This window comes from Oncorhynchus mykiss, chromosome 1, assembly GCF_013265735.2.
Source record: "Oncorhynchus mykiss isolate Arlee chromosome 1, USDA_OmykA_1.1, whole genome shotgun sequence".
Lineage (NCBI taxonomy): Eukaryota > Metazoa > Chordata > Actinopteri > Salmoniformes > Salmonidae > Oncorhynchus > Oncorhynchus mykiss.
Genome location: NC_048565.1, coordinates 29490706 through 29501052, shown reverse-complemented (window position 1 = coordinate 29501052; position 10347 = coordinate 29490706).

Here is a 10347-nt window from a genome sequence, read left to right as displayed (position 1 = left end):
TGTAAGGAATATAATCGTTGTGTCCTGCAGTAAAATGTGCACATGGCCATACAAAAACAGACAGTATGCTATACTAAACTAATAGTATTAGCTATACATTTTATTATTTATGAAGTTTGTAATGAACCCTATCCGTTTAGACTGTGAAAGTGAGAACAGAAATTGGAGAAATTCACAACCTCCAGAAATTCACAACCTCCAGACATTCACAATCTCCAGACAGATGCAAAAGTTCAAGTTTTGTATCTTTTAGGGGTTTTTTTCTTTAAAAAAATCTATTCACATGATTTGAATCCTGTCTACATGCTTGTTTGTGTTATAGCAATAGGCTACTTTTTTTTATCATGGTTGTCATTTCTCATCACACTTTTAGATTTTAATAGATACAGAATTCTCAGTAAACTAATAAGAGATTACAGAAGAGATTTCCATTGATCGATTTGACAACATTATCTACAGTTGTAATTGCTGTATTTGATTCAGGATAGTAATATCACTTTTTACTAGAAGCAATTAGCACAATCTTACTTATAGTGCTTTTACAAATTAGACAGAATTCCAGCATAGACCTTAATTAGGGGACAAATTCTTGGAATGGAAGAAAGGGTTTTGCTAGGGATTAGAAAGGTTGCTAAATCTGACACACGTTTCTGCTGCTTGTCACTGCAATGTTCCGAGTCTGCAAGCCCCTCTAATTAACTCTCCACTAACATTACTCTGTAGCTATGTGAATCAGCATTCAACATCATGCTAATCAAATGTCACTTCTTACAGTCCCGAAACCAACGTCCTTCAATTATAACTTGTATAACTAGTAATGCACGTTCGGGGTATCTATACTCCTTACCCTGTAGGGTTGATCTGTGTTCATATATTTGCCCTGTTTTACCTTAATGATGTCATAATTTTTTACTTTATTATCTATAATTTATAAAGCAACTTTTCACACATTTCTTTTAAAATATGGATGATACACAATTCACAATTGATTCATAGATGTATTTTCAGATATATTTTTTACACTAAAATCATTGAATTTAAAATATGAATAATAGTAATAAACGTTTTTTTTTTAAAGAAGATGAACTGGAATACAAAGTTCAATCTACATTGGTGCTAGTGTGGTCATGGGCTATGACAATCATTGTTTGAAAAGGTAAAGAAATCTGACCCAATTAAAGTACCTCTCTGGGGCTTGTTTGTTGTACAGCTCCAAGAGAACCTGAACCCTTTGGGTTTGTCTGAATTGAATTTGCTGGCTTGTGGTTTGCGTTGCCTAGCTATCTCCCAAAAGTAAAACAGTTGGCAGGGAAACTACAATTTAAAACTCACAATTGTGAACTTGCTGGCTCTTTAGCTATGCTATAAATATGTCAGCTTTCTAACAAAATATCATATCTCATCTTGTTTTTCTTTATGTAACTCTACATGCCAAAATTCTACTAAACAATATTTTTGAATGGTGAGAGTAAGTTTGCAAGTATTAAATGAGAAGCAATATATTGTAATACATGTCTATAACTAGTTTGTTGTTTGTATTATATCAATTCTGAAAAATACTAACAATTCAATGTGTTATTCATGAAATTGTCTAGTATAAAGACTTTAATTTAGTCCTTTGTTTAATTTTCTTTCCTTCCTACAAACCATCATCTTATACCCGAAGGGGAAATACAGGCATCTGAGCAATTTGGCATGATTACAAACTACCTGCTTAGTTTCTGAATTCACACAGACACCAGCCCTGTCTTGTAGGAATAGTGTGTGTTCATATGACAATGAAGTCGACCGTGAGTGGGAGTCTCACTGGGTCGTCACAATAGGATGCACTCAAACTTTCTTTTTACAAAACTTTCCAATACATAGTGAATGCTTTGTTGTTTGTTGTAAACATGTAGACAAGGTGGCAATAAAACATATTTCCCTCTTTCCAAAAGTTTGAACCCCACAATAGTACTCAACGATTTATAGAAATCAGCGATTCTCAACTGATGGGTCGCAACTGGTGGTTTTGATAGGTCGTGGGTGTCTGAGTAAAAGATATGTATCCAGTCTGAATTTAAACCAGGTAGAAAGTGTGTAAAAATGACAATGTACTTACATGTTTTTAAAATGTAATCCCTGAACACGTTTTCTTAAGTGACAGTATTTTAAATTTAGAGCTATTAGCATCACAGTTTTGGTTGATTTTGTGGTCTCCAGCCAGTGAGGTGACTTTATTAACATTCTTCATCACGAATATGGACAGAATGTAATTGACAATGAAAGAGTGGCTGGGAATGTTGTTTACTTGTCATTTAATTGCTACATTAACTATCAATACACCATTTATTTTTTTCCCCAAGATTGTATTTTCAAGATGCGACTGAGACAACCTAGTTCAATTTGGGTCCCAAGGCAAAACTAGTTGAGAAGCACTGATATAAATCCTTGGCAGTAGCTAACCTCCACTATGTCGCAAACTCAGATGGGGCTGAAGTGGGAGAAATCATTGACCCTACACTTTGACTGACAGCTACAACACTGTGCCATACATGCTGAGTGTCAACGCTTTGATGTCAAGACACCTCTAGCAAGCTGATGACCCACTTCATCTTAATGTAGCCATGACTTAAACTTGTCACATCGGTCAAGTTCCAATCAAGAGCTGTAAAATGATGGCAGGCTAAACAGATTATTCATCAGCTTTTAGTAATGAAATAGCTTGTTGAAACTATATTCGTACAACCCAATTAAATCAAGAGTTCACCAAAACAAAAGAAAGAAGTTGAATGTGATGTCTAACTTTTGCAGGTTGTTACTTTGTTCACAGCAACAACTGTTCAGCGCTCAAAGTGGAAATGTTTTGTTTCTGTTGTTTACTTTGTTCCTTTGATGCATTTTCCTTCTCAACAATGCATATCCATCTCACTATACTAACACTGAATACATAATCAGATAAAGGACACTGACACATTTTGACATTTCTTTATTGTCTATCTTAATATTGAAAATATCTCAGTGAAATGAGAATGACTGCCGTGAAAAGAGGGATGAGAAGGATGGTTTGAGGTGCCGCTATATTGGTGTCAATGCTGTTGTTCACCAAGAACAGTCTGATAACACCTAAGGGTGCCTCAGCCCTTCCATTCACTTCAGCTGTACCCCGAGGTCTGACAAACAGACAGCAGAACAACGAAGGCTATTGATGATGATGCTGTGGTAAAGGAAGGGTGCAGAGGACACATCTTTGGGAATTCATCCCATCCTGGCCTCCAAGGCACCCAACAGCTTGATCCTGTGTCACTCTAAGGGCATGGCTCTCCATTGATTTGCCTTTGAAATATAAACGGTTAATTTTGACAAATAAAAAGGGTTCAACTAAACGATGGGTTGAAGAATATGGACAAAGGGAGGGGCCTGTTTAGAGAGTCAGGCTGTAAAATGAAGTTAAAAAAAATCAAGAGGGAATAATGAAATTAGGGATGGGGCAAGAGAGAAAGAGAAAGCGAGGGTTGGAGAACTTGAAGCATTGACCCCTATCGTCCATGGTGAAAAGCAGGAGATTAGAAAGTGTTTCATGCCAATTTCCATGGAGATTTCTGTAATTTCAAAAAAATTACTTCTTCCCACTTTGATTTGTCCGTCCTGCCTGGCCCCCCACTAGTGTGGTCAGGGTGGTCTGCCACATCATGCCGCTGCTCTCGTGGGCCCCGAGATGGCCCCTCGCTGGGCCCAGACGTCGTGAGATTACTGAAGCAGCACTGACGTCTCTATCAGCTAGCGCCACCACCGTGCCCTCTCACAACACCCCCAGCATAGCCCCCACCTCACCCACCACCTACCCTCACCACAAACTCTCACAGATCTGTCAGATGATGGCTTCATTGGTTCACATTGCTCCCTTCAAACTCTCACCAGTCTTTTTGCACTCCCCCCATCCCATCATTTATTCCCTCCCAGAACCCCCCACACCACCAGAATAATCTCCTCCCCCCTTTTCATTGCAGAATGTTTCACCTTTTGCTATCCCTCTGCCTCCTCTCTCTCTGCCTCAGCCTGGTTTGTGCTTCTGCTTGCCACATCAAAGGAGAACCAGGGGTCATGGAGCCACAGGCATGGAATATAAATGCAGCCAACTGCGTGGCAGTATGGGAAATCAATCCTCTAAAGATAGCTCCATCCACTTCCTGAACCCATCATCATCCTCTATCACATACGGTATCATATAGGAATAGTTTGTGATAGCATACTCTAAATGGTTATTGTGCATGAGATGATGTATTATTGTGAAATGTTTGTTGTCCATACATCTAGGTCAGAAGCCACCCTGTTTTGAAAGAAAAACAAGTTTGTATTCGTTTGTATTAATCTGCATAGTTGGTGAATATATTTGAAAGTATGTATTGTAAACTTTGAGTGAATTATTGAGAAATATGCACATTTGTTGACTGATGATACCAACACTGTACTTGCAATTCACAAACAAAGATGTTCAATCAATGTTTTCTTCTCTAAGGGTAGTAAAGATAGAAGAGTATAAAACATGTAAGTATAGATGTATATGAGAATTGCAATGTAAAAAAGTGTTAGCACTGAGAAAGGAATGTGATAAGCAAAAGTGACAACATCTCTATTCATCAAACACAAGCTTGAATCTCACTTGGGGGTGGGGGCATGTCTTTGTGTTGATTCTGGAATCCTATGAAAAATGTCAGACAGTTTAGTGAGCAAAACACTGCAGCAGAAATGTGTAAACAGCCTTGGTTGGAGGCCTTCTACTGAAGACTTATGCCAACAGAGAGTACTCATGCTTCCCGCTGTATGTCACTATCATGCTCCACTTAGATTTTAAACTACCCGGGAAATATGCTTGTATCATTTATCAGTCAGATTGTCTCCTTGATGATTGATAATAACATCCTGGGTATGATTTACTCCAAGAGAAATGGCTATGCAGCATTCCATGTAACAACCATATTCTACTGACAATACCAAAGCTGGATAAAAACAGCTTGTGATTGGTGAATCCGTATTCACTGCTGAGTGAAGAATGATAAATTCCATGACAAAAATATGGCTTTCACCAGTTGCCAGGCGTTCTTGTTTAGGGCAGAATGTGATGGCTCCACGTGGGGGCCATTGGCTCCAGTTGCTTAGCGTAAGCATCAGATGAACGCCCTGCCGGAAGATGTCAATGTCTCCATTAATGCCAGGCCTGCCACACAGGCAGTGCTTGAATGACACAGGGTTTTGTGGAGAGTGACGGGGGGTTGTAAATGTTAACTCTCGCTGGCTGGTTGTCCCAGCCTGGCGGCCACATAGCCTGGCAACACCTGTGAGTACAAGGCCTACAAGACATAATTCTTAGTGAACATGGACAGCTGTTATCGTTTAACCACATAGCACCACGGGCGTTATACAGAAGTATGATTTTAAAAAGGTAATATGAAAAAAAGATAACTGGAATTAGTGTGGGTATGTGGGGGGGTCTTGGTCATTGGTATTTTGATAAAAGTACATAGTTGATTAAATAAATATAACTAAATTATTATTATTTTGATATTATAACAATTAATATCCAAACCAGAGACTGAATTTGTCTAACACGTGCTAGCATTTTTTAATAAGCATGTTCCATGACCATGACATGAGTGATAAGAGAGTCTCACGAAGGGGAGGAGAGACGGACCAAGGCGCAGCGGATGTTGAGTTCCACATATTTATTATAAAGTGAAACAAAACAATAAATCAAATAAACTCACAACGAAACGTGACTATGTGGTGCACATGCACAAAACACAAAATAATATCTCACAAATGCAGGTGGGGAAACAACCTACCTAAATATGATCCCCAATCAGAGGCAACGATAAACAGCTGCCTCTAATTGGGAACCATATTAGCACCCACATCTATACTAGACCAGCCCCTAGTCACGCCCTGACCAACTACACCATAGAGAACTAAGGGCTCTCTATGGTCAGGGTGTGACAGTATCCCCCCCAAAAGGTGCGGACTCCGGCCACAAAACCTGAAACCAAATGGGTAGGGTAGGGGGGTGATTAGTGTCGGTGGCCGCTCGTATCCCCCGCCCAGACCCCGGATCCGGCCATGGCGCCGGGCTGAACGCCGTGCCTGGACTGGGCATCAGCGCCAAGGAGGGCTCCGGCCATGGAGCTGGTTTGGACACTGAGCCTGGACTGGGCACCGGCGCAGGGCAAGGCTCTGGCCTTGGAGCGGGACAAGACGCCGTGCCTGGACTGGGCACCGGTGCAGAGGGAAGCTCCTGCCATGGAGTGGGACTGGCACCGGACTGGTGACACACTTCAGGGCGAGTGCGTGGAGCTGGGACAGGACTTACCGGTCTGGAGAGGCGCACTGGAGGCCTGATGCGTGGAGCCGGCACAGGTGGTACCGTACTGGTGACACGCACTGCAATGCGAGTGCGGGTAGCAGGCACAGGACGTACCGGACTGGGAAGGCACACTTGAGGCCTAGTGCGTGGAGCTGGCACCAATTGTACTGGAACGATGACACACTTTGCACGGTGAGTGAGAGGAGCTGGCACAGGACGTACTGGGCTGTGGAGGCGCACTGGAGACCTGGTGCATAGAGCCGGCACAAATGGTACCGGACAAATGACATGCTCCTCAAGGCGAGTTTGGAGAGCTAACACAGGACGTACAGGGCTGGGAAGGCGTACTGGAGACCTGGTGCGTGGAGCCGGCACAGATTTTACCAGACTGATAGCACGCTCCTCAGGACGAGTTCGGAGTGCTGACTCAGGTGGCATTAAACTGGTAACACGCTCCTTAGGGCAAATGTTGTGCATCTTCCACCAGCTCAACAACTCTCTCCGTTCTCTCCCCTCCAATATCTCCATCCACTCACTGACGGTCTCTGACTCTCTCCTCCAGTTTCTCCCTCTTCACCCAGACTGGCTCTGGTTCATTCCTCGGCTCCGCCGACCACCCCTAAATATTTTCGGGGAGTTTTTTGGGCTTTCTTTGTGGCTGCGAACCCCGGCGTCGTTGCTGTCCTCCCTTCTCTCCTTGCGTCTGCTGCCAAGGAAGGCTATCCTGTACTGCCATGATTTCCTCCCAAGTCCAGGATCCCTTCTCCTCCTGGGCACGCTGCTTGGTCCTGTTATGGTGGGATCTTCTGTCACGAAGGTGAGGAGAGACGGACCAAGGCCCAGCGGATGTTGAGTTCCACATATTTATTATGAAGTGAAACTTAGCAAAACAATAAATCAAATAAACTAACAACGAAACGTGACTACGTGGTGCACATGCACAAAACACAAAATAATATCCCACAAATGCAGGTGGGGAAACAACCTACCCAAATATGATCCCCAATCAGAGGCAACGATAAACAGCTGCCTCTAATTGGGAACCATATTAGCACCCACATAGAAATGTCTATACTAGATCACCCCCTAGTCACGCCCTTACCTACTACACCACAGAGAACTAAGGGTTCTCTATGGTCAAGGCGTGACAGAGAGGCATTAAATCTAGGCCCACTTATCCCGTTGTGCCATCTTTGCTCTGAAAAATATTATCCTTTGGTGTGCCTATCCCAAAAAGATTTTCCAAGGTCCTCAAAAAAAACAATATGAAAGCTGTGTATTCAGCACAAATGTAATACACTTAAAGGATCCCACAAGTGCACACATCCAGCAGCACAATGAGCAGGATATGGGTTTTTCCACACTTTGACAAAGTGGACAGGAGTTTTTCCAGTCAGAAACGGAGCCCTGATGTCTAGAGATGAGATGTATTTTTAAAGTGCAGTAGAGGCATTTTTTAAATTATATCACAGGTGAACTGATGACCCACTTACCTTGGAAAAATGCAAACACCAAGGACTGCCGGAGACCAAGTCAAAATAAAGCCACATCAACTGTTCGAGTGACACTGCATGTTGGAGTATTATGCCAAATTCAAATGACACAAAGCGCACCGGAGCACTCCAAACATGCAAAGTGTGGTTATTGTAGAAATCATGATCTTAGGAAGGCCGGAGCTATTTTTGATTTCCAAGAGCAAGATGTACCAATAATGGGCTAATAGAAAAGCCAATCGTTGCCTTTCACATTCAGGTAAGTGAAATACAGTCAAAAAGCCGAATCATGAGCTTAGTATTGTCTGGAAACTGAAAAAGCATCAAAATTCTTGAATCTTCAGAATGCTCAAGCAGCAACAGGAATTGTGGGAATGTTTTCATGCTCTCTAACCTGCCTTGAGCTCAATAAGACTAGCCGTCTACTGTACACACTGGTCTGCTGTGTTCTAGGCTGGAGGGCTGAACAGAGTAGTGTACTCTTCCCCCTAATGTCCTGTCCATTGATCTTTCCCGTAAGTACAGCTCCCTACAGAAACCCACACAATCTGGGCAGAGGAGTGCTCCAGGGCACCCCTCACTTCAAAGGTGCATATTTACTCTTAGAAATTTAGAGAAAGTGCAGCTGTGGATGCATCCTGCAACCTCAATCAATGATGGGGCTGGTCCTCCTGACCCCCCCTGCTGGCTAATAAAGTGCTTATTTGGCTCGGTGGTTTCACTGCAAGCCTTTTGGGTTTGGCTCAAACTAGCACTTACAGTATGTTATAGCATGTTTGTTTCCACTGCCTCTTCTCATAAATATAATTTAAGGTAATACTTATAATAATATAGAGGGGGTTGGTGGGACAGATTATTATTCCACATTAATCCTATTGTAATTAACACACATTAACATTTGAGTAGTAATACAATAACAAAAACATGCTGCAATATTAATTGTATTTCTTGCCAATTGGTAAAAGGAGTCACTGTCTAATTAGAATAAAGATTTGACTAACACATTATATACATTGAAAGGTTGGTGAAACCTGTTTTCATGAGTTTCATCTTTATTATCTAAATAAAAAGATAAATAGATCATTACAATGTCTTTAATTCGTTGTTTTAAGGATCTACATATGTGTATTATGTAAACTTAGGAGATCTCGTTCTTAGTTTTCAACAAAAGTTTCATGCTGTGATGCAGATTATCATAATTGTCTTTCCCACTCTTCTAAAACAAATATGTATTAAGACAGCGGCTAGAATGGGCCTTCCGCCACTGCAAAAATGAGACAATCAGAAGAAATTTTGTAATTACGTGCAACAATTTTCTAATTACTGATTATTTAAGCTACTCCATGCTGCTTCCTCTCTCACTTGCTACAATTAGAAAAATATATATGTCAGCTGTATTTTTGTCGAATCATTTCACTTAAATGTAAGTCACCAAAGTGGCACAGTTGGAGATGTATTTTAAAACAATGAGAATATAATTCTCCTCCATGAGAATTACATGTGTCTTCTGCTCACCACGTACGGTTTAAGTGATAGATAGAAGAGGTCTGCACAGATTTCCATATCTGCACACTCAAAAGGGGATACAACTTGTCACATGTTATCTTGCTGTCTTGCTGTAGTTTGACAAATAAGTATTATAGGTGTTATTTTTTTTAAGAATGCACATAAACTAGGGGAAAGTTACTAGGGCTCCCGAGTGGTGCAGCGGTTTAAGGCATTGTATATAAGAATTTGTTCTTAACGGACTTGCCTAGTTAAATAAAGGTTCAACTAAAAGAACTTGGCAAAATAAACATGCACTATATTAATTAAGCAGCATACATATTTAGGCCTGCTAACACATAAATATACAGTATGTATTTCACAAGGTGAGGGCTGGGCCAGGATGACCTAAATTAAGACACATTTTTGGAGAGAACTGCTAAGAAATGTCCTTCACTAATACTCATCACGTGAGCAGATCTCTGTTGGAGGCCACCTGTCAACCCAGGCCAGCTCCTTCTCCACTTGACTGCACTCTGCGTGCCTGCCACAACTGTGACTGAACAGCACAGACTAGCCTCCCGATCATTAATCCTGACTGCCTTCTTCGACTTCTCCTCCCTCTTAAAGAGCACCTCTCTTTTACACCTGCTTTCTTTCTCTCCCTCTCTACGCTCTGCTAACATGTTGACAGCCGTTGAGAGGGAGGGGTGTGGTAATCATCTTTATCTCCGTTCCCTCGGCATGCTGGCAGACACTTGCCATTGAGTGTCTGTCAGGCAGAAAGGGTGTGGGATGTGGGCTCAGGCTGCACAGGTGACAGGTCACGGTCATTTTGCACCAAAAGCCACTGAAGCTAAAACCTTAAGTGGCATTTGAGCTACCTGCACTGTCAGCTCTAACACTCCCAACACTAACAAGGAGACCACCAGTACAGAGGCAAACTTCATTATTCCTCTCACTAAAAACAACAACTACCGGAGTCTCCCTGTCAAGATCCACGCTGATGCATGCAACTGATATTGAATTTGA